Source organism: Petaurus breviceps, unplaced genomic scaffold (genome assembly GCF_028583685.1).
Source record: "Petaurus breviceps papuanus isolate PSGF00001 unplaced genomic scaffold, PetGlider_PUasm1.0 140, whole genome shotgun sequence".
Classification (NCBI taxonomy): domain Eukaryota; kingdom Metazoa; phylum Chordata; class Mammalia; order Diprotodontia; family Petauridae; genus Petaurus; species Petaurus breviceps.
In genome coordinates, this window is record NW_027185698.1 from 17,465,473 (window position 1) to 17,472,984 (window position 7,512).

Genomic DNA, 7,512 nt, shown 5'->3' on the forward strand with positions numbered 1-7,512 from the left:
GGAGACCTGACTCAAATTTAAAAGAATACAAGTCATTCCCAGTTGAAAAATGGTCAAAGGCTACGAACATGCTGTTTTCAGACAAAGAAATCTAAACTATCTTAATTAGTTAGGTGAAAAATTATCTAAATCACTTTTGATTAGAGAAAGGTAAATTAAAATTCTGAGGTACTGACTCATATTTATCATGTTGGATAACACTATAGAAAAGGAAAATTATAACTATTGCAGGGAATGTGGGAAAACTGGCACACTAATGCATTACTGATGGAGTTGTGAACTGATCCAATCCATTCTGGAGAGCAATTTGGAAGTATACCTGAAGAGCTATAAAATTATGCATACTCTTTGATCCAATAATACCACTACTAGGTCTATAACCCAAAGAGATTTTGTTTTAAGGTAAAAAGACCTATTTGTACAAGGATATTTCTTGTAGTTCTTTCTGTGGTGAGTAAGAATTGGAAATTGGGGGGGGGGGGTAAAACCCATTAATTGGGGAAAGGCTGAACAAGTTGTGGTATTTGTGATAGAATATTTTTGTGCTATAAGAAATGATATGCAGGATAGTTTCAGAAAAACCTGGATTTACATGAACTGATGCAGAGTAAAGTGAGCAGAAGCAGAAGAACATTGTACACAGTAACAGCAATATTGTACCATAAACAATTGTGAATGACTTAGTGTAATGCCAAGCAAAGACAACTTCCCAAAGGTTCAAAATACCAGCATAGCTGCTCTCCATTTTATTCAGTGACAAATTAAGAACAGAGAAAATCAAAATACAGCATAATTCAAAATACAACATTCACCAAGTGTAATTCAATGATTTCCAAATACTACTCCACCCCTGGCCAGTACATTCATCTAGTCAATCACAAAGTCCCTCTTCTCAAATGAAGATTAGTTTCCAATCATAAGCAAAGTACATTCATCTGGTCAGTCACAGAGCACTAAAAAGTCAAAAGTTTCCCACCCCGGATCACAACTGAAAAGGCCATCTACCCCAGAGTTACAACAAGCTTAAGCACAGTATTTAATACCCAAAGAGAGGTCTTTTCTTCATCTTGACCCAAGGCAAGTTCTCAGCAATCTCTGTTCCTGGGGAGACAAAGCTTAGTAAGGCCACAAGACACATTGCCAGTGTCCTCATTAGTACATTCTCTGTCTGCAGAACAGTCCTAGGACCCCTGAAAACATTAGCAAAACCCTCTTCCAGGATTTCTGTAAACAAACAACAAGAAAATCCTTCTTCAGGGCTTCTGAAACAACAGCAAGGTTCTGGGACCTCTGCAACAACAGCACTGGCCTTCACCAGTAGATGCAATTCACTCTCTGTCTGCAGAACAGTCTCTGGACCTCTGAACCAACAGCAAGTTTCCAGGACCTCTGCAACCACAGCACTGTCCTTCACCAGTGGTTGAATCTGGCAAAACAACATCAAAACAGACAGACAAACTACCAGCATCACAGCCATGTCTCCTTAGTCCTTGGCAGCTCTGGGTGGCAGCTCTCAAAAGTTCTGGGCAGCTCAAACTGGCCCTCAGGAATCCTCTCTCTCTCTCATTCTGCCTCCCCATGCTGCTTCCAAAAAAACTCTTCTGCCTCCTTCCTCTGCTTGTACCTCTCCAAATCCCATGGAACCAGCTCCTCCCAGTTCAGCCTTCTCTTTTCATGTCAACAAGTCCATCCCACAAGTGGGATTCACAAGCTTTGGGTTTTAACACTCAACCCCAAAAAAACAAGCCAATACAGGGGGATCTTTAAATTCCATTACTATTACACTTAGTTATTCTCAGCATACAATAATCCAAGACAATCCTAAAGAACTTATAATGAAAAATGCTGTCCATCTCCAGAGAAGGAACTGAAGGAGCCTGAATACAGACTGAAGCATACTATTTCTCTCTCTCTCTCTCTCTCTCTCTCTCTCTCTCGTTAGTAGAGATTTCTGGTGAAAAGAGATTTTCATACCTTCTCTTTACGCAATAAAGATCTTATGCTGGCAATTTAAAAAAATATTTAGATAACTGAATTTCAATATACTTGATTTCCTTTGTAATCCTGTGAGTTTTTTTTAATGCATTTGAAAACATTCTTCTGAGATGGGGTCCATGGGCTTTATCAGACTTCCATAGGGTGCATGACAACACAAAAAAGAGGAACTCTTCCTTTAGAGAATCAAATGAGATAACATGTAAAGCGCTTTACAAATCTCAAAGTGCTATATAAATGCTATTATTATTATCACTATTATTATCAGTATTGTTTAGTTCAAATATTAGCTATACCTAATAAGTAGATTTTCTTTTTCTTTCAAAGGCAAGGGTGCATTTAAATGAATCACAGTCTGACTTTGTAGGTGGCACTCCTGTTAATTATGAAGCTTGTAATTACAACATCTGAAGGATAAACTATCGTTGTGCTTGATTCCTTCATTTCCCTTCAGTCCCCTCCGAATCTATCGACTATCTTATCTATCTCTCTAATGTTCATATCTAGCTATCTTTCTATGTTGGGCACTAGTGATTTGGAGATTTAATTATTTAAAGGTTCCCTGACTTTAGAACTTCCTTATCTGAACTGGAAATGAGAAAAATACTCAGCTATCAGACCAACAGATTTAAGGCAGATATGCTACAGCCAAGGGAATTAGAAGAATCTGATTGGGTTATTGAAAATCCAGGAATAAGAAGAGGATATTGGTCTTTTCTAATATTGAAAAACTTCCCTCTCTGCCCACCCCCCAGCATATTTATTTTATGCATATTTGAGCTTTTTCTTATTAAGGATCAATTTATTATTAAACTAAGTTCAATTATTTTAAATTAATACAAAGGCATAAAAGCAAATTTTCAAATCTCAAGCACAGGTGAAAGAAGACTTACAGTTGAATTTAAATGCCATGGACCATGGGAAATGTATAAACGCCCTTAGCACTTAGGATCTCCTAAAGATAGGTGACTGTGTTGGTGGTGTGACAATGGTCTGGGATATACAGATAAAATACAAAGTAATCTAACAAAAGCCTGATAAAAATAGGATGAAATTCAAGAGAAACTTGTAGAGTGGTGTATTATACTGAAGAGCAGCATTATTAAAATGTAGGAGAGCAAAGAAATTCAATTCAACAACCATTTATTAGGGACCTACTATATTCAACATTTGGTTCTAGGCATACAAAGACAAAAGAAAAAAGAAATACAGCCCCTGTGCTGAAGGAGCTAACATTCTAATGGAAAGATGCAATATGTACACAGATAGGTAATTTGAGGAAATAAAGTACTAACAAGTGGAGGAGAATAAGTAAATAATAGCAAGGAGAAGGGATCAGGAAAAGCTTCCTCTTAGAAGAAGGTAACCCAAGTTGAACCTTAAAGAAAGATAAGGATTCCAAAAGGCAGAGAAAAGCAGGGAGTCAGTTCAGTCCAGGTATGGAAGCAGAAGCTAGGATGTTCAGTTCTGGGAATAGCAAGCGGGCCCATTTAATAGTAATAATAACTAGCATTTATATAGCCCCTAATATGAGCCAGGCTCTGTGTTAAGCACTTTACAAATATCACATTTGATCCTCATTACAAGCTTAGTATTATGATCCCCATTTCACAGATAAGGAAACTGAGGCAAACAGAGGTTAAGTGAATTGCCCGGGGCTCACAGCTAGTAAGTGTTTGAGGCTGAATTTGGATTCAGGTCTCTCTGACTCTATACCCAGTGCTCTCTGTCTACTGGGCTTAAAGCCAGCAAGACCTGAATCTTAGCTAGCGTGAAGAGGTTGTAAAGAGAAATAATACAAAATAAGTCTGGAGGGGTAGATGGGAGTCATCTTTAAAGACAACTTTAAATGACAAGCTAAAGTATTTGCATTTTATCCTGGAGACAACTAAAAACACTGAAGATTCTGAGTAGGGAAGTGACCTAGTCAGACTTATGTTTTAGGAATATTAATTTGGTAGCTGTATGGAAGATGGATTGGAGAGGGGAGAGACCAGAAGCAAGAAAACCAAGTGTGACAGGATCCCTATCTCCCAGGGTTCCTGTTGCCATGTGAATTATATTTCTGATGACCTCTGACCAGATTGATGTGCCTTAGTGGTCAATTAAGGGCATAAAAAGGCCCACCCTCAAGGTATCAAGGCCCTACATACTTGGTGAATGTGCTTAGGCCATACAAGTCACCACACTCCTGCCTTGCATCATAAGTGCTTCCAGGGGGACCCAGTCGACTTGACTCCTGAAGTGTTACTATATCCCTGTTAAGTGTCCTTTCTGAGTTAGGGCCATGAAACCTCCTTTTGTTAACTATTGAATGAAAGAAGAGTCTCAGTTTGTATTGTAAGATTTTTACTTAAGATAGGAGACAAATGTGAAAACATATTGTTAGTGTTGCCCAAAGTGTTCTGTGGAACATTGGTGTTCTAGACAGGATTAATTTAAAATATTTTTATGCTAGGAATGATGTTCTGGTGATAAGAAGAAAGGCAAGTCACCTTGTGAGGATAGAGTGAATCTAGAGAACAGTGGTGTTCCCCCTAATTATAGCTGCAGAGGCAGGAGCACTAAGAGATGAGCCACAGCAGTAAATGGGTCAACAAGGGTCACTGAATGACCTGGAAGGAGAGTATAGTAATATCCCCAAGGGAGTTTCAACTGTGACCAATTTGGAAACGTTATCTTATAAAGAGAAGTACTAAAATGAAAGGTAAAAGAATCTGAGAATCAATGCAGAACCTGATAGCTACTGAAAAAAAAGATGAATGTGCAATATCAAGTCTTTTTAACTCCAAACACTGGTGGTCCCTGTAGCAGCTGGATATCTCCATAGGGATTGTTTCCCAAGATGATGGCTGAAGGAAGTAAGCTGGAAATATCGCTACTCCAATGGTTCTCAGGTTCAGGGTCCTGAGCTGTCTCCATCAGGGTCCAAATGGAGATTGTGGTCAAAGTGTTGGCAGCAGTTTGTTTGCCTGGATCAGGCTACCTCCTGTCTCTCCATTAGGGAGCCTCAGTGTTTCAGCTAGCCTGCCCTGTGTGTGGCAATTGGTTAGCATGACTAGTCCCATCTCAGGAGGTGTTTCCCCAGGTGATAATTATGAGGCTTGGGCTGAAAGCAGGACCAGTGGTCTGAGGAATGCTGCCACTTGTAGGGCTCCTTTGCCTATCTATTAATGAATGATTGTTTCCTTCCTCCCAAGGCATCTGGGTGCTGTACCACTTATAGGGGCCCCTAAACTGTGGACCCAAGTATGCTGTTTGGACCTGGGGAAGCTTGGACTCTAATGAGAAAATTTTGGTTCCCTCTCTCACATTTTAGCTCTTTAACCCTCTTCCCTGGCACTCCAGGAAAGAAATTCATTTATGGCTTAGGTTGTGGCTTACATCTAGGGTTGTCTCCTCTTCAGTGCATGATATGAATTAGGTATGGGACAGGTCATTTTTTCCTACATACAAAAAAAATACTAAACATGAAACACTTTCAGAATGAAACACATTAACAGAAAGAATTAAACATAGGCTTCAATAACTTAACTTACAATTGTTGTTAAAATCTTCTGGGAGGCTGATACTTAAAATTCATTAGAATTTGAAACATTGGGTGGCCAGGCGGCTCAGCAAGAGCACTGGCCCCAGTGTCGGGATGACCTGGGGATCAAATCTGGGCTCAGATACTCAGCACCACACCCAGAAACACCTGGCTGTGTAACCTTGAGCAAGTTACTTAACCCTGATTGCTTAAAAAAAAAGAATTAGAAACATTTTCCATTTCAGCTCTAGAGTTAGAAGGAACTTTAGAGATCATCCAGCCCAACCACTTCATGTTTACAGATGAGGAAACAGGCTCACAGAAATTAAATGACTCACCTAAAGCCACTCAGATAGTATGTGGTAGAATTTGAACACAGTTTCTCTTATGCCAGAAGTGCTCTTTCCATAATCACTATGTTGCTTCACTAAAGGTACTGTGGTATAGTGGATATAAAGCTGGCCTTGTAGCCAAGGAAATCTGAGTATAAGTTCTGATTCTGACACACAATACTTGTGTGATCTTGGGTAAATCACCTAGTCTCTCAGTGCTCTAAACAACTCTCTAAGACTTACTCTCTAAGTTACAGAGAAAGTGCTGACCCACAATAGCTGACTACCTCCTCCAGGAGCTCCCCATACTAAAACAATCATAAGTTCAGTGCCTATCCTCCCATTTCACCTTGATCCTGCATTGTCTAAATAACTTCTGATATATAGATATATTTTAAAAGCCTAAGCTTGGACTAGGGATGGGGAACCTGTGGCCTCGAGACCATATGTGGCCCTCTAGGTCCTGAAGTCCTTTGTGTGAGGTTTGGATTCAGTCAAAGAGTTGCACCTGAGGACCTAAATGGCCACATGTGGCCTTGAGGTCACAGGTTCCCCACCCCTGGCCTAGGTTGCATCTAAGTCAGGATAAGTACTCATTTAGCTAAGATCAGGAGAAGACAAACACAGAAGTCCCACCTACCCAAATAGTGAATGGTTCAGGAATAAGCTCTCCTGGATGAGTTCTGCCACATTAGATACCACATGAGAGAGGCTACCATGATGCTGGAGTGAAGATAGGTCAACCCTTCCTCACTCCTCCCAGAAATTCTCAAAGTTACATCATGTCATTTGGAGAGTCAAAAGAAAAGAGGCTGAGTCAGAAGCTATTTCTTCTTTAAACTGATAAAAGTACCCTAACACCTTGGCAGTTATCATGGAGGAAAGGACGAGGGGGAGAACCAAAGAACCTTGTGGGTTATGCCACTAAATACAAAATCCCTTTACTGATACATCAACACATGGCCAAAGGAAGGTCCAGAAAGCTCCCATATGGTCCATAAGAACCAGGAAGTACTCATTCTTTGGGGTGAATCTTATTAACCAATTCATTCTTCAATACAGAACAGGAAAGACCAGAATATGTTTTAGCAAAAGGAAAAAAAAACTGGAGGAAAGAGTGGAAATGAAAGAAAGAGGAGAGATGATTGTTGGAGCAAGTTCCTAACAGAGGAAAGAGTAAATGGAATCAAAGAAATATGTGACTAAGTAGCAATGACAAGGAGGAAGGGTTCCTCTTCCTCTGAGACAAGAGAGAAAGAGTTGAAGATAGGTGAAGGTATGAAGAAGTTTTAGGTGTGGAGGAAAAGAGTTGAGTGAATTAAAGTAGGAAATAAGGTATCTTCTCAGCCACTTCCATTTATCTGCCTCTTCCATATTTAAGAGTGAAAATACTATGCTAAGGAAGAAATTATAAGGGGAAATATACTATGCCTTTCCATTGGTAGAGAAAAGACTTTTTACATTACATTTAATGACTTCTCCCCTTCATAGGCAGATAAAATTATTTATGTTACCACTGAGATGTGGAAGCTCAAATGACATTACCCTTAAGGGTATTCAAAAGTTAACAAACAGAAATTTGGGGGAAAGTGGTACCTGGAATTCAAATGCGTCCGTCTTCTCTCAACTACATTTTGCCTCATCTCATCCTGCCTT